Raw genomic sequence first — 19,118 nt, 5'->3', positions numbered from 1 at the left:
GGTGCGCTGTGCTCACGCTGTTTTTTCATCAATGTCACTTAGCTCTCTGATGTCATTTGGTTAACGGTCTTTGCTGGAATTTCATGAATTCAAATGCTCACAAACCAGCATGAATGTAGGTACCACATATGTACATTAGGATGGCTCTTATTTTCGACTTTTCAATTTTGTTTGTGCCCCCCCCCCCCCAGATTGTTCCAAATAATAAAAAAAAAAATCTGTACAAAGTTTGAACTCGACCGGATAACGGGAAAACGTGCCCCCGGCACTTAAACATTGAAATAATTAATATGCTCGTGAAATGCTTTTTCTCGAATATCTTTTAAATTATTGACTGTATCGAGAAGTATGTTGAACAAAACTTCTAAATCTGGATGTGTATTGATAAAAGCTAATGAAGATACACTTCAGTTTTCAAATTTCAGAAAAATTTATTTATTTTATTCCGACATATTCTCAATTTTTCCGAAAACTGTTTGTTTCACCGAAAAAAGTAGGGTAGTTCCGGGAGAGATGCACCATATTTTGTTTTCTGTTTCTAAAAATGTTATTTATTGGAAAAAATTAAAAGTATAGACAGGCATAGTTTAATTATTTATTTAAATCTCATTAATAATGTATAAAGTTAAATGAGTAACACTTTTATTTTAATATGTTAATATGTTGTTTAAAAAAGTTCGAAAAAGTGCATCTCTCCCTAGGGCCTGTGGTTAGACGCACTCCTTTCGTTTATACCTTCTTCTCCCTACTTGTATTCTTTTTGTTTTCTCTACCACATATTATACAAAGGAGAATACATAGTACATGTTTCATGGATCCATTTAAGGCATTCTAAACAAGAACTCCAATCTACTTTAGATATGATTGACTTTTTAATTAATTAAAAAAATGAATGCTCCACTTTTTATAAAAGCGACTTCCTACTACACATACATAAGACATACATTAAGTAATGGTATGTCTCTCCCTAAATTGAAGAAGAGACGCACCTATACAAAAACAAGAACCAGTACAAAAAATTTTGTACCACTTACAAGAATATTTCATCAGAAGTTTGCAGCACTAAGAAATTTTTATACTTCTGTTACACGTAAATAATAATATAATACACGTGTCCTTCGTTCTCAGATTATTTACAAATGTTAACATGTTATAAATGATAAGAGAGAAACAGTTGAGAATCGTGCAGTATTGCCATAATAAAAACTGGTGCATCTCACCCTATGGTGCGTCTCTCCTGGGATTACTTAATAGGACATAAAAGACGCAGTCTGTCCAGATCTATAAGTTTTTTTGAAATTTTTTTGATACAGTCAATAATTTAAAAGATATTCGACAAAAATTATTTTAATCAATTATCTTAATGTTTAAGGGCCGGGGCACGTTTTCCTGTTATCCTGGAGGATGACACAAACAAAATTTGGAAAAAATTTTCGCCGAAAGTAAATAAGAGCCTCCCTAATGTACATACACAGAACACCATACATTTTTTGTTTTGACGTTACACTTTTAGAATAATTTTATATCGTCTCTAGGGTGACTTCCTTAGCCAGTTCGATGCGTCGCACACTGTACCACAGTGCGTTAAAACATGAAAAACGCAGACAAAACTATTTCTGAAGTTATTTTTTAGTTGAAATAAGTACAAACATATAATTTTATAGATTTTGATGTGCAGAACTCGAGTTAATAATCAGATTTGACCTGATTCAAAACCTGTTTGCTTAATTTTAATTACCTTCGCACCATAGCCCGTAGTCGTCCCGTTCATGATTACCTTCACCTTCGCTAGTTAAATTTTCTGGTTTCAGTAGCTGAAGCACGTCTTAAGGCAGTTCTGATACCGAGGCTTTCGGTAAATTTTTATTTGCTATAACCGGATCAGTAATAGATAATAGTCTATGAAATAAGTCACGGTTAGTATGATATCTTGAACGTTTCTGCGTATGATTTCTTCTGAACTGTTTTACGTATTTATTTTGGGCTTCCATACATTCTTCAGAAAGGTGTCCTATAGGAAGAAGTATTACTTTTACTATTGTTGCTCCGTGTATCAGTACTTTGTGAACAGAAGGCGGCATGTCATACCAATTATAACTGTCCATATATAATTTGGCCGTTTTTTGACAATAATTATTAAATGGAACATCATTTATTTCTCGGCCACTATTTGAGACTGTCAATATATTAGAAAATCATTGTATTAATTCTTCACTGTTTCTATAACGACACAACGCATTGGTCTCTAAAACGACGAGTGACATAAGCCGCATCATGTGTATACTCCGCGTCATCGTCTTTTTTTTCTGTAGTATACAGAGCTGCGGCTGGCTGTGACTGGAGCCTTTTCAATTTTATTTTATACACGTCTACCATTAATATCGCACAAATTTCAATGCGGAAATCGACGAAAATCGGTTTATAACTCTATTTGGGTGAGAAAACCCCTGGTTTTTACACCTTGTTCATTTTTGTAGGTGCTGTGTAGAACAAAAACAAACAAAATCCGTGCTATTATTTTCATCTTGAAGCACGCTTTCAGTTTAGTACATACACCAAATCCTCAATTATACGTGTATTAAGTTATAACTTACAATTAGTAAATGATACAATCTTCTAAGAAACTCAGTAGGAGTTCTTATGAATTTTTCATGAAGTTCAGTATTTAATTCTGGGATACAGGAATTGAATTTTGGGAAATGAAATACTGCAAACAAAAATATTACAAGACTGGATTTATTTCGATTTTTCGAAATTTTTATAATAGCATGCGTTGGAACGAAGAAATGTATTTAATAATTTCTAATGGAAGCATCTTCGTAATTTCAATAATTACACTATAAAATATGTGAAACCATTCATTTTGCTGGTTTCTGTACGCTATATTCTTTTAAAATGATATATAGAATTCTATTCCTTTTTAACCAATATTTAAGGATTAAAGTAAATGCAAACATACAATAAATATAAATTTTCTTCCCTTTTCTTTGAAATTATTACAGACAAAACAATTCTAGTTATAATAGTTAAGGATTAATTACAAGTGTGTATACCAAACAAGCTATAAGCTGTAATAGACAGCAATGGAGGTTCTATAAAGTAATAAAATTTAAAAAATGTTTGGATATCAAAATTGTAATCACAAAAATGTAGAATTAAACATACTTTTGTGCATCCAGTTTCTTTACTTGTTTAATTGTTTTAAATAAACTATCAATTTTCTATAGTCTTGCGTAGTCCTAATCACAGTCTCGCGCTACGCCAGTGTATTAAAATTTCTAGTCTTTCTAAAAATATCATTGTTGGTGACCTTCGTTCAGGTGTCTACATTATGTAACTGCACTAACAGTAAAATGAACGGTAATTAATCTACACATAACATAGTAGTATGTGTTTCACTTTGTAGTTTCGTTTAGGTATATTTGAGTTTTTATTTATAATACGTCGTAACACTCGCGCGTAAAATGGTTTAGATACCTATTGTGCAAAAACTCGTAATTATTGCTGTAAAATAGTAAAATAACGAATTATATTATTCAGTACAAAAATCTATTCGGTACTCTTTTAAATCGTTTATTTATAGAAAAATCTTAATTTAATCTCCGAAATATTCGTCGTAACTAGTCTATGCTCTATTTCTCAAGCAACCTTTTTGAAAAAAGATTGTTATATTTTCTCCAATATTTAATTACAACTTTACTAAGCAAGGTATGACGAATAAACCATATAAGCGACCCAGCTCACAGAACAAAATCATTTCTCTGGATTCGGCAGTGTTTTCCTATAATTAAAATTCAAAAATGATTTCTTAAGTTACACAATACCACATAGGTTTTAAAGTTAGTATTTCAAAATTCCAAAATGGTAGGACAATATTGAAATTTAAAGTGATATCGCAGCTATGTAATATCAATCTTTTAAATATTGGAAATTATTAAAATGGAAAAAAGACACTGTTAACCTATCAATTTACGAGAAATGTCGAAAAAGATTTAATTTCACCATGCGATAGAGCGAATCTTTGATCTACAATCTACAGGAATGCCAATAGATGTTACAAATCATATTTTATTTTCGATACAGAAACGAAATAGTTTGGTAAATTGAGTGCCACTTATATTTTACTTTTGATCGAGCATATATACTGTTCGATTAATTTCTACCTAGATTTCGAGAAAGTCAGTTTTGAAAGAAAACGCTCATCTGTGAAAACGTTCACAGTGTACTTTAACAGTTTCAGTGCTACAGTTCTAATATGTATGTATAGGGTGTATACAAAATAAATGTAAAGCATGATCCTACATTTACGTCGTAGCGTGAATTCTACATCTCTGGAAGGGTGGAGAATTGTGAAAAATTACATTGACCTTCAATTTGAAGGTCAACAAATCTTTTTCTTTGCATGATATCAACCATGGATCTCAAGTCAATCGTTCTCTTAAAAAACTGACAGACACTGCGGGCGCTAACCAATTAGGTTAAGCCTTTCTGTTTGTGAAGTGTCTTTATTCGTTAATCTTTTTCGTTAATCTTTCCTCTCTCTTTGTAAGTATACCTTTCTCTACCGTTTCTGCGAATGCATTCCTTCACTCTTGTAATCGAATTTCAGGGTATAGATTATAATATAAGCGTTCGAAGAATTCGTGTCGTGAGAGATTCTGTTCAGCGGATGTTTAAGATATCTATAATTTCGATTACGAGTTAGACTAAACATTTAAGTGAGATATCGGTGGCTGCGAAAGTGCATCAGTCTTTGACAAACGTATAGCACGTAAGTGGGGGTATTCCCAAAACGCTGAGCGTTGCTATCATTCTCCATATAACAATATTAAAATGAGACTATGCTTTTCCTCGTACATTGGTAAATATGAATTTCATAGGTTTCGCTATAATAGGCACCGACAGACATGTTCTTATATACGACGGGTGTAGGAAGTATTCGTACACCCTTTAAAAACCAATTGCTTTTCTAAGATTAGACCAAACGGCTTGATTTTTTTCGAAATATTAGAAAAATTGCAATTTAAAAAGGAATTATTCATACATTAGCTGGTAAACTAATCCCTTTAACATTTAAAAAAAAAATTCAAGTCGTTTGGACCAATTTTAAAAAGTTATTCGTTTTTAAAGGGTGAATACTTTCTATACCCACTGAACATATTAAACGACAAAAATCGGTAATGAATCTCGTGTGAGTGCTGCGTATTATAATTATCGGTCGTCGCAAAAAGTTACGGATTACATTTGCATTTGAACCACGTTGATTTCTGCCGATCACTTTAAATTGATTTAAGAACTGAATATACAGAAGAAAATCTAATTAAGTAGTCTATGCGGTAGAACGATTTTCCCATCTACGAATGGTATTAGTGGAAGTTAAAAATGTCAATTCATTTGTTGATTTTCGGTGTGTTGAACAGTGTTATTACACATATTCATAAGTTGTAAGTTAATATAAAATTTTGGTATAATTGGTTACAGAAGTCTGCAGCTTTCACATCAATATTGACCTACTAAAAATTTCATCCAGACCTAAAATGTTGATTACCTTCTATACTTTGAACGGCTATTTGTCAATAAAATAAGATTATACGAATTTTTGAATGTACACAATATTTACAAAATATTTATTGGCACCTTTCATTTGAACAAAGCTTTTCGCCACAAGACGCATTGTTAACACTAAGCTAGGTGTGCGTCTTTTTTTCTGCAGTATGCCTTGTACGTAACAATATTATATGTATTGTATTGTACATACATATTTAGATGTAAATTGAGAAACACCTTGAAAACAATATCTACAATACATATTATCGAAAGTATATTTGTTTAATATTTTGTGTTTAATACTTTGTAAATAATTACCAAAATGTTTATTAACCGATTATAAGAGATGTTCTTATTAATTTATTATACCTCCAAATTATTCGATGAATTACTAGAGTGGCTCTTATTTTCGACATTTGAATTCTTTTACGTCACCCCCCAGGATTGTTGCAATTAAAAAAATCTGAGCAAAGTCGAGCTGGATCGGATAACAGGAAAACATGCCCCCGGTCCCTTAAACATTAAAAAAATTAATTAAATGCTCATAAAATGGTTTTTCTCGAATGTCTTATAAATTATTGACTGTATTGAAAAATTATCTCGACGTAAGTGTAAATTTGAACAGGCTGCGTCTTTTCTGGGCGAGGCAAGCAATGCGATAACGCATTGATCGGCGCGGCGCGGCAGCCCGTCCGAAGCGCGGCGTATGTATTGCTTGCCTTACCCGGACAACGTCCTACAGATACGCTCATATTTATTTAACGGTTCATTTTAGAGGGCTTTTGAAAACGTAGTTTTCTTTAAGATCCTTTACCCATGATAAGGTGGAAGCAGAACTTTTTTTTACTTATAATAAAAGAAATATATACAATTTCCTGCAATATATAATAATATGCAATTTAAAAAAGAAAGTTCCGCAAGTTAAAAAAAAATACAGTTTTCAAATTTCATAAAAAATGTATTTATTTTATTCCGAAATTTTTGTCAATTTTAGCGAAAATCGTTTGTTTCACGAAACAAAGTAATACGAGATAAAAAATGCAGCCTGTCCAGATCTACAAGTTATGTCGAACATATTTTTCGATACAGTCAATAATTTATAAGATATTCGAGAAAAACAATTTGATGAGCATTTAATTATTTTAATGTTTATGTAATGTTATCCGAGCGAGCTCAAACTTTGCTCAGATTTTTTTTTATTAATTGGAACAATCCTGGGGGTAGCGTAACAAGTTTAGAAAAAGTGTTCATCGAAAGTAAATAAGAGCCACCCTATTACACACTTAATTAGAAATGTAAGTACACATATTCGTTTCTTGAATTCGATGAAAGCTGGGATATAGATGTTATAAAATTCAAGAACTAGAACGTGTAAGTAGGTATGTACAATTTACTAAGTATCTACTATACTAAGTAGTTACTTTACTAAGTAACTGTTCCTTGTTCATGTTTCGATATGTTTCTGTTTGGCCTAGCCTCTTTTTACTGATTGTTCAGGCGCTTGGATTGTTTTGGAGAATGATATAACCGGTCATTTTAATGGAACACCTACCACGATTTCAAGGAATTGTCAGGGAGTGCCGATATCCAGAATGTAATCTGTTCATTAAGAGCAAACCTAAAAGGCAAACCAATCGGCTCTAACCTCCGGAAATTACTCTAGCCGGTTAGGTTCTATTTGTACGATGGATATTTCGAGGTGAATACACAGGAAAGAATCATGGTTACAATCGTGTTTATAAAAAATTATATCAGGAGAAATATTGATATAAAAAGGAACTATAATATTACAATTCGTAAGATAATCGTATGGTGTTCTATTATATTTTTGAGTCAGTCAGATGAATTGCTTTGAAGTTTGTAACTTCGGCAATCGTGACATTTTTATGTAGTACTGTTATGCGAGACTACCGGACTTATCTATTCTCTATAGATAAGTCAGACAAATAGATGAGTCAGAACTCACGGGCTTTCTCATCTACTAGACTAAGGCAAAATTACTCACCGGTACAGAGATTTCATGTTAAAGTCCAACCCTGCGAAAACTCCGACCTCCACGTCATTCCCTATCTCTAAGGGCTAGTGTCATCCATCCCCACCAAACTTCCATAGTTGTACTCTTATATAAGGCCCTGCGAAAGGGCGCGGACACAGAGAGACAGAGACAGAGACAGAGAAGAAGCTACAAGTAGCCCGTCAGTCGACTCGTTTGTTACAAAGTTATTCGTCGTGTACAAAATCGCTTGTATTCTTGCTTGGCGACCTATTCCCAAATAAACCTAAGTTGTGCTGGAAGAGTTTGGAGTTTATTCGAGGATACTCTTCATCTACCCCTTCCTGCGGCATAACAGTACAGCCTTGAATCTAAAATATTCGATTGCTCCAAATGTTAATAAACTTTCAATTGGAACCTTAAGTAAGGTTCAAGTTGTGACATATTTTGTACTTGGATTGCAACTTTAGTTTAAAAGATATAAATGTCAAAGGAAATATTACTACCTCTCATACTGTATGAATCAAGTACAGATTTCAGATAAAAATCACGAAGGCAATACATTCAAGTTTCAACAGACTTACTATTTACTCCGAGCTAATTTCGATGAATATTAATAGTATAGTATATAGTTTAGCCCATGTGGCAAATATATGTATTTTTAAAAACAATAATTGAAAAGTGTGTATTAATCAAATTGAATAATACACACCTAAGCAGTACGTACAAATTCACCGATACAGTAAATTATCGTTGTAAATAAGTCACTACCGCCGTTCTTTTCACTGACACTCATACGAATCGGTGGTTCTCGCCGAGCGTCCCATTTGAAATACACAGGGCACGCTGGAAACCTACGAGTCATACCGTTTGCAAGTCATAAGAAACCTATGACATTCAAACGCTACTGACGTTAAAACACGGCGTGAGATCAGAAGACCACTACTAATCCAATTACAAAACTTCTTTATTTTTCGTTATTTTTTTATGAAACTTTTACCAACGTGTTCGTGGCATTTTTCGGATTAAAATGAAACCAAATATGATATAATTCCGATGATATTTACTTGTGTAACGAGCGATGAAAGTTTCGAACGCAGAGAAGAACAGCGTATGGGAAAGAAAGAGCCGCGGAGAGTCGCGGCCGCCGGCACAGATCAAAGCCCGCGTAAGCGCAGGCCTTTAAATAAAAAATTTAACATCTTTATTATTAATTATTTTTTTATGAGACTTTCACCAATATATTTGTGGTATTATTCTGATTAAAATTATACCAAACGTGATATAATTCCGATCACATTTACACTAATTTCCCGGTAATGTAATTTTAATGGGAAGTAACTTTCATCGTTCAGTTTACTTGTTCGATATCTCAGATGCCGATTATTTCGTAAACAATGCATTATATCAATTTTTTACCAAATATGATTTTGACTGCAAATGACTGCTACTTCATAAATGTGTAAAAAAATGGGTGTATGAATTTAGAAAAACAATGGTAACCTTCATAACTCGCAAAGTTCATGAGAAAAAAATAATTTTACATGCACTTTATAGCTGACTTAAAACCGTGCAAATTTGTCATATTAAACTTTCTTGTAACTTCAATTAGTTGCGAAATATTTGTTCTGACATTTATAGACGGACATCCTGTATACATGATTGTATATAGGATGTCTCACAATAAATATGAGCTATAAAACATCTTCCATTTTGACAAAGTAACAAAATTTTTATATGTAATTTGAATAGTATCAAGCGGTCAGTATCTCGCAAATGTTTTTTTTTTTAATATTATTTTTCTTCGTAGTTTTCAAGGTGATTGGTGTTCTTTTTTTTTAATAACTACATATATTTTCGTGTTGCATCGCGTAGCTAATAAAAAAAAATAGATTCAGATATGTGTTACGTCATGATCTTCAAATGACCTTGAACTCCAAAGATGAAGGCCACACTTAAATTTCGTTTTCGGAAAGAGAATGCAGGCTTTGCGAAAAATGCTAACACCTGTAAAGCTGTAGAAAATGTCTTTTGTCGTGCAAAGAATATCGAGGTAGATTGATCGCAAAGCTGCATTCTCCTTACAAACGAAATTTAAGTTTGACCTTCATCTTTGGAGTTCAAGGTCATTTGAAGGTCATGACACAATACATATCTGCATGCATTTTTTATGAACTACGCGATGCAACACGAAAATATATGTAGTTATTTGAAAAAACACATCGATGATCTTGAAAACTACCAGAAAGGACAACCCTTGCTGGATACTACTGATAAAAAATTTTTTACTTTGTCAAAATTAAAGAATATATTCTGAGGGTCACACTTAAGGGATACACCCTGTATACCACGTTGATTACATTACACTAATACGCTGAGGTTTGAACATTTACCACTATATGTATATGCATATTGCGTGCAGCGTCTTTGTTGTAGATATAAGGAAATATAGAATATACAGCAGCATCGTGATTTATGAAGAAATAAATAATATTTCTATTGCATGTATTACTTGTAGGCTAGTTTGTTGACTGTACGGACTCATCAAACAAATGAATAAAAAAATTCGACGATAGATACCAGAAACACGAAAACTTTTCAATAAAAATAAAATATCGATCTGCGTCTTGCCCCACACGCCCTGCCTTAGCCTAATATCGTAAGAAAGTAAGCTATCCGTAAAGTTTTGAATCTCAGAGGACAAAAAAAGGTGATATGTAAACAATTCAACGCGAGCCGCTCTGAGATAACAGGTATAGGGACACACATAAGCGCCTCTGTCGCTGAAGCGGTGGTGGTGGTGGTGGGGAGCCTATGCTACTGTGTGCGTGGCCTGAAGCCAGCGCACAGTGCGGACAAGTCGGCACATCTCACTACATTTTTATTTGACGATGCACGAAAATTTCCTTTGGCAGAACTCTTTATTAGCAGGAAACGCATATTATTATTCATTTAAAAATCATTTAACAATTTTTTTATGCATAAAAATAATTTTTTTTCAACTTATTAATTTTATTGTTAAATTTAATTTTTTGTGACTAATTACCATTGCATATGCATTAGTAACCAAATTTAGATTTTTGTAAAAAAATTTGGCCATGGAGGCACTCTCTAAAGTGCCAAAAATCGGAAAATGTTATATTAACTGTAAATATGCATTCTTTATACATTTAATAAAGTAGATTTATTTTTTGTACAAATTTTCAACGGTGGTTTTATTTGTTAATTGCATATAAAACTTCAAATTAACATAAAACAAAAACGGCTAAATATGTCGTGAGATTCATGCATATTCGGATACTTTACTTATTATAGTTTAAGAATTTCATAGTTTTGTCTGCGACTTTTTGCGACTCTCAATTTTATAAACTTTTTAAGAAGTGTCCATACCTTTCCTTTAGGATCTATCGTGGAAAATTTGTTATTTTATTTTTAAATGTATTAGTTATATTGTTAAATTTCATTTTCTGTGAATAATTAACAATAAGTATACATTTGTAAACAAATTTGGTCGTAAAAAATGTTGCCATTTGTTCGCCACAGTTACAGTGGGGAATTTACTGGGAAAGTTCAATATTCGTGTATATCACGATATGAAATACATTTCTTTTGCAAAACATGCGTATTAGGATGGAAATTGTTAATAATAATCATATAATTACCATTTTTATGCATAATACAATTTTGCAATAATTATATATCAATCATTTTCATGTATTTTTAATTTGTTTTTAATATATGTTTTATAACTATTGAAAAAGTAATAAGAATGTAAGGATAGATCGACATGTGCAAGATCACGAGAGTCAATGATTTTGAGTCGCAATCAAAGTACTGAGAATGACTCGGATAGCGAAGCAGCAGCAGCATGCTCGGATAGCATTTTGTTGAGTTTATTCATTTTATTCACTAGTATTATAATTTGTTTAAGTTTATTATTGTTAATTTTACATATGGTTCATTTATTATTAATATTGTTCTAAACTTGTTATTTTTTAATAATAAATTTTTTTTCTAAAAATTTTTTTTTTTGTTAAAATTATAAACTATATTGGTAATTATAAGTGTCTGTAAAAAATTTCCTCTATATATGCATTAATAACCTAAGTACAAGAAGTGCCGAAAACAGGCGATTTGTCCGCACTGTGCAGCGGGTCAAAAATGACTCCGGCATGGCACAGTACTCAGAGGGTTAAGTGTGTAATGATATTCAATCATTAATGGCGTTCGACTATTCTTATAAAAATGATTTCAGTCACTTTATTTATGGAATCGGTGTGTCAACTATTTGCATTCGAGTGGTGACTGAGTCGCTACTAACAATAAAAATTATCATACTATAATTCGAAACAATCTATTTGCATTTTATAAATCGTTAAAAAATTATGTTTGATATAAATATACATATGTATATGCGCTCAATTTTATATGCATATAATGAAAAAAACTCGAATCTAAGCAGTTGGAATTTTGTAGATCGGATGAAATTGTCCAAGTTCTGAAATTAGATAGCTTTGAGTACCGACAAAAGGTTAACGATTAAATATTGTGTTTTATTCATATATTATATGAATACAATTTCAGAAATCAATTTTCAAGACAATAATAATGAGAAAGTTTTGTCAAAATACTTTATTAATGTGTACGTATCTATATAAAAACGAACAAATTTTTATAAGTAAGTACAGAATTTTAGCCTTTTACTTTTGATGCTCAAGTGTTAATTACAAACTCACCGATTCGATGGTGCCAAATCAGTATCAGTTTTTATTAATATTTTTAAATTTCCCAATTATATTCAAGCAACGAATAGTTCGCTATTCAATTACTCTTCTACTTCCGTTGCATACGGTAAGTTAGTAAATACGAGTCGCGTCGTTCGTGCGCGCGCGTGTGTGTGTAGATATGGCTGTCAATGGCTAGCGTATCGTACTCGGTCATCTGAATCATCTAGAGTATCTAGAACATATTGATCGCGTCTAAGTAGTTGTACTGTGAGCCGTGAGCAGGCAGTAACGTTGGGGCGGCCGCACGGAAGGCACACGTGTTTCATGCTCCCGCGACCGCGAATGAAACATTGGGCCGCTTTTGTTAGTGCCCTTCTATCAACTACGGGAAAACTTGAGGGAAAGTGGAAAGCTCCGATCAGTAACAGTAACAGTAACAGTAGCCCGATCGACGCGATTCCACGAATTCAAAGTGATTTCGGATATTTACGAACGCCGTGTCGCGACGTGGCTCAACTTTTTCTTTGATTCGTTCCGTGTTCCGTGTTCCGTGTTCCGTGTTCCGTGCCTCGTGACTCGTATCTCGTGTCAGAGAAAAACCGGAAGATCTTCATTGTCAGTGGTCGAACGTTCCCAGAGGTTGAATCGTCCATAGAGTGTGAACCAATGAGTTTCGTTCCATATTTTACACTTGTATAGTTAATGTGATAGTACGATATTGTCGGTGATCATTTAATAACGAAATAGCATAAGTGAAATAACTGTTCGAGGGATACATTGTGACGTGCACATCTTCCTATTCCCACAAGTTCAGAAGCGGAGTTTCAAAAACACGAATGAAGATTCCATGAAAGTTGCCAGTCAACAATTGCTTGCTAACGTAGAATATTATGTAGGTATTTTCAGTTTCGGTTTATGGCGAATTTTTTGTTTGAACTATTTTGTTCCGGTACATGTACAAATGTAGAGATTTCGAAAACAATGATACATATACATATACTAGATTTTCATTGATGTGTCGAATTTCCTGTCGTAAGGAATTCTTTCATTTGTTTATAGAAGTGTTCACATAATCATTATTGGCGTAAGGTGTTATCAAATGATAAAGTTTTCCTAAATAACTCTTATCAAGATAACGGTTGGTTAGATTTCATAAATATTTATAAGTGACACAAACAAATAGTCGGCAGCAAGGAACAGTGTCCTTCGAAATTTAGACTAAGTATATTCTGGAACGAATTTCGTAAAAAAGACAAAATAACAGCCTATCCTATAAGTATACTATTGTTTCATGTCGTTTTTGTTACAAATGTTTGACAAGTTTTACTACAAGGTATAAACTAATTACTAATACGTATAAACGTATAGGTGGTGTGGATCAAACTAAACGGCGAAAAGTGAAATTGTCAAGAAATGTTCAATCAAAATTGATCTCTCACTGTTGTTATCTTCTCATGGTTAGATAGAAAGAAACGCAATAGCGTATACCGAACGCTCGCTCGTATCGTTAAAAAAACATAGTCTTACATAATAGGTGTGCGCTGATATTATTCCGTGTGCAAGCCGTAGCGACAATTTGTAGAAAACTTTTCATATTATTACAACGACTTAGGGTAAGAAACCCAATTACTGTGCCTGTATTAATTATAGTTATTTTTAAAGCATAATGAACATTAAGAATGTGATATATAACATATATATTAACTGATATGAACGAAAAAAAATGTAATATCTCTTGTGCATTTCTTTGAGAATCTATGACTGTCTGCAAACGTCTCGGCATTGATTCAACTAATTTCTTTTTTGTTAAAATAGGAATGTTGTTCCACGTTTCTAACACTTTTTTCTTGGCGTTTTCTTGTGATATTATAATTTTTTGTTCGAATTCTTAATTCTATCCACAAGTGCTCGATGGGTTCACATCTGGCGACTTTGGTGGCGTTATCAATAATTTGGTAACACTATAAATTAACCATTCCTTAACAACACGTGAAGTGTGTTCGTAGTCATTACCTTGTTGGAAGTGATACACTGGTGGCATTTTCAATTTTTCGACCGAATGTTTAACATTTTTTGGTAATTGTGCGTAAAAGGATCTCCTCCTCACCGATTTTAATAAAATTTAAATATGTTATAAAACAAAAAATTCTGAACCACTTTTTCCTATACATGTAATATTCGCGAAAAACTACAACTACTACTACATTGAATATTGCCTATACGTGCACGCCCGTGACGCTCGTATGTGTCAGCACGGTGCGACCACTCGTCAACTTTTTCTACAGATACATATACCGTGTGAACTTTTTAAAACAAATGATGCTGAAGAATCAGTCGCATAAAAGTAAACTTGTCGAAACGCCCCTTCCTCACGGATTTTGGTGAAATTGAAATATGTTATCAAGATCATCATTCTGAACAACTGTTTCCTGTAGATGTAACCGACGGTCTCTATTAGTTTCCGAGACATTCGCAAAACACTAAACATCAGATTCGCTATTGCGAATTCTGCTTATTTTGAATGATCGAATTTGTTCTTTACGCGGGGGAGGAGCTCCGTCCCACCCCCTGCACCCCTCCCCGAAAAACCTACCACAAACTCACTCTGAAATCTAGTTTAATGAAAACAAAGAACAACAAAGTAACTCGAGTTTTGAACATTTTCCGATTCAAATTTAAATGAACTTCAAAGTGAGTTTGCGTTAGGTTTTTCGGGACGGGGGTACTTCGCCCCTCCTCCGCCCTAAAGAACAAATTCGGTCATTCAAAATAGGTAGAATTCGAAATAGTGACTCTGATAGTTTTTTCGAATATCTCGGAAACTAAAAGGGACCGCCGCTAGCTGGAAAAAAATTCTACACATCAGATGCGGCTAATCATGTCAACTTATGTGGTGTCGTTGTAAATAGGAGGTCTCAATCTTTAAGTTTATGGTATTTTTGATTGCGAAAAAAATTTATCGAAAAAATATTTGAATTATAAGTAATTTTTTAAAGATAAAGTAACGTCAACTTGTCACTCGATTGTTAATATAAAGGAATTGTTAAGAAAATTAAACTTAAGGGCGCAACTTGAATGTCCTGCGGGATTTAATACAGTAGCGTCTTAGAACTATTTTAAAATTTTAGGCTTTTGATTTTCTGTATTTTGTAATTTATTTTGTAAATCATTGTCGGCTATGTCGGTGTGCGACCAGAAGACCACTACTAATCCAATTACAAAACTTCTTTATTTTTCGTTATTTTTTTATGAAACTTTTACCAACGTGTTCGTGGCATTTTTCGGATTAAAATGAAACCAAATATGATATAATTCCGATGATATTTACTTGTGTAACGAGCGATGAAAGTTTCGAACGCAGAGAAGGACGGCGTATGGGAAAAAAAGAGCCACGGAGAGTCGCGGCCGCCGCGCAGGAACAGATCAAAGCCCGCGTGAGCACAGGCCTTTAAATGAAAAATTTAACTTATTTATTACTAATTATTTTTTTATGAGACTTTTACCAATATATTTGTGGCATTATTCTGATTAAAATGATACTAAACGCGATACAATTCGGATCATATTTACACTAATTTTCCGTTAATATAATTGTAATGGGAAGTAACTTTCATTGGTCATTACACAATGAAATATCATGGGAATTATATCATATTTGGTATCATTTTCATTAGAAAAATGCGACGAATATGTTGGTAAAAGTCCCATAAAAAAATAATGAAAATTAAAAATGTTTTTTTATTGGATTAGTAGTGGTCTCCTGGTCTCACACCGATATATCTGACCCATGTCATGTTTACATTGCACGGCGGCGGCGGCTCTCGAGCTTCTTGGCCTCTCATGGGGTATACCCCGTGTTAGTGGGGATATTTCGACGTCGGATAATTCAAATGTTTTGCGACGTATAACCTGGATTCACTGTATATCTGTAGAAACAGTTGATGAGCGGTCGCAGCATGTTGACGCATACGCACGCCTCGAATGTCCACGTATAGGCGAAATTCAATATAGTAGTAGCTGCAGTTTATCGCGAATATCTCATAAATTAAGGCTGAGCGGCGTTTTCATGTATAGGAAAAAGTTGTTCCGAATGTTGAGTTTTACAATATATTTAAATTTTATCATATTCGGCGAGGATGAATCTTTTATGCACAATTACCCATTTTTTTTTTAAATATTCAAATACATCGTTTTGTCCATTGTTCCATTTACAAATTCCATATTTCAACTTGCATCTGCCACCATACAACCCCATATCATGGTTGATCTCCCGCCATGTTTGAAAGTTGGCCGAATATGATTTTTGTGGAACCCTGTACTTGGCATCCACCATACGATTTCTTTGCCATCCGCACTGTTGGTTTTGGGAAGCAAGGTATTTACTTATTTAGAAAGAATAAAAAAAAACAGATATGATCATGAACGATATTTGATCGATGTTTCCTCTACTAAGGCTAGGCTTTTACTGAACGACTTCGGCAGCTCGTCGATACGTTGGAGAAAAATAAAACATCTGAATGGGACACGTCGGCGGACCAAAAAGAAGCGCGGCTCTGTCTTTGATTCGATACCTAAAGACACCGCGAGATACAATGTAACGAGATACATATACAACAGTTAATGGAACCGTATTATAGATATAATTTCTGTACAAATATCTATACTCCCACTCAGAAATTAATCTTTAAATACTTATAGAGAGAACATCGTTCATTTCCCTTTTATTATTATTATTCTTGGGCAATATACAAATGGTTCAACATTCGTTGCAATGGATTGAGGAAAACCCAAAAAAAAACTCAATCAAACCATTATTATCGTTTAACAATTTCGTATCACTCGGGCTCCTCCAGTCCGATCTGCTTGCGCATATAATTGAACTTCACTGTTGGTATTGGTTTTGTGAAAATATCCCCTAGTTGTTCACCTGTAGGTATATATTTTAGTATTATTTCCTTTTGTTCAATCTTTTCTCGTGAAAAATGATACTTAACGTCGATGTGTTTCGATCGCTTATGATCTGTTGGATTATTTCCTATTGCTATACAACCGTTATTGTCCTCGAAAATAGTAATTGGTTCCTTTATGTCTATTTTTATACTCGACAACAAAGATTTTATCCAACTAGCTTCTTTAATCCCTTCATATAACGCCATATACTCAGCTTCAGTTGAGGAAGTTGCAACTGAGTTTTGTTTCGTTGTATTCCAACAGATCGTATTCGTTTCAAACATTTTAAAAATATATCCAGTCGTACTCTTCCTGTCGATTTCATTACCTGCCCAATCAGAGTCTACATAACCAGTCAATATAGTTTTGAAATCATTTCTTTTATAAATTAAACGGTATCTTAACGATCCTTTCACATATCTTAAGACCCTTTTTAGATTCTGCCAGAGTTCCTTATTATTTTTATTTTGATATCTGCTGAGCAAGTTCACAGCGAAACATAAATCAGGTCGCGTGCATAGCATAGCATACATTAAGCAGCCAATAAGGTTCCTACATGGTACATCAAAATATTCATCCGAATCTAAGGCTGTGTAGTCTAATTTTGCAGGCAATGGAGTACTTACACTATTACACCCACTCATTTTGTACTTTTGCAAAACATTCTGTAAATAGACGCTTTGATCTAGAGTGATTATATCGTCTTTTCTTTCAACGTTTATTCCTAGGAATAATCTCATTTCGTTCATATCTGTCATTGAAAACTTTCTTTTTAAATAATCTTTAAAGTTTTTTAATGTGCTTCTATCGTATGTAACTATTAAGAGATCGTCAACGTACAAAATGACATATATATTTTTACAAATATGATTCCTATCGAGGAAATATAAACAGCGATCTACAGAAGAGTTTTGAAAGCCATGGTTTTTGAGAGTGACTTCAAAAAGTTGAAACCAGCATCTGGCCGATTGTTTTAAGCCATATAATGCTTTATTCAACCTGCATACTTGATTTTCTTGCGCTTGAATACCTTCTGGTACACGCATATAAATCTCCTCTTTCAGTAGACCATTCAAAAAGGCTGTCTTAACGTCCATTTGGTGAATTAATAAATTATACTGATTTGCAAAGGCCAAAAGCATTCGAAAAGTTGCAATGCGAGCTACAGGCGCAAAGGTCTCATTATAGTCTAATAAATATTGTTGACTAAAACCTCTTGCAACCAATCTCGCTTTAAATTTGCATGGATTTCCGTTTTCATCCATTTTAATGCTAAAAACCCATTTGCAATCAACTATATTTTTATTATTTGGACGGGGAACTAGGTTCCACGTATTGTTATATATTAGGGAGTCGATTTCATCTTTTATCGCTTTCTCCCACTGAATCTTATCATCACGGTCTTTTATCTCACTATACGCTTTGGGAACTTCACAATTTGTTGCGAGTGCATAAGCATGATAATCATGCTCCTCATTATAATTTATATGAGGTTTGACTTTAATTCTTGCACTTCTTCGCGAACCACTTTCATTAGAGTCAATTTGAGCATTAGTGTTTTCGATATTCCTTTTATCAGACACTATTGTTTCGCTCCTTTGACTTTTGCTGATTTCTTTTTCTTCATCAGCTTCTTGTGATTTTATTGCTACGATACTTTCTTCTTCAAAGTTATTTGTGTGTACAAAAGGTCTTGAATTTTTAAAATTAATCTCATCAAAAATGACATCACGGGCTATCATGAATTTTCCTGTATTCGCGTTTAATATTTTATACCCGTTTTTCTCATAGCCTATAAATATCCCTTTAAACGATTTCTTATCAAATTTACTTTCTCTATTTTTGTCGTGCACGTAGACGGTGCTACCAAAAATTCTTAAACGATTTAATTTTGGTTTCCT

At 33.5% G+C, this 19,118-nt stretch overlaps 1 protein-coding gene across 11 annotated transcripts in view; it reads left to right on the top strand.

Annotated features, from left to right (window-relative positions):
* The window catches only part of LOC143364149 (echinoderm microtubule-associated protein-like 2), a 497,449-nt gene that overhangs the window by 61,715 nt on the left and 416,616 nt on the right, over positions 1–19,118 (top strand). For 10 of the 11 annotated variants that reach the window (XM_076804768.1, XM_076804680.1, XM_076804912.1 and 7 more), the window contains exon 1: positions 12,547–13,159. The exons of the other annotated variant lie outside the window; for it this stretch is intronic. The gene's annotated coding sequence lies outside the window, so the exon portion shown is untranslated. Of the gene's footprint in view, positions 1–12,546; positions 13,160–19,118 lie in introns of those variants that run through there. 11 annotated transcript variants of the gene reach the window in all.

Source organism: Halictus rubicundus, chromosome 1, assembly GCF_050948215.1.
Source record: "Halictus rubicundus isolate RS-2024b chromosome 1, iyHalRubi1_principal, whole genome shotgun sequence".
Lineage (NCBI taxonomy): Eukaryota > Metazoa > Arthropoda > Insecta > Hymenoptera > Halictidae > Halictus > Halictus rubicundus.
Note: the sequence above shows the minus strand (reverse complement) of the source record. Positions and strands in the feature narration are given on the sequence as shown.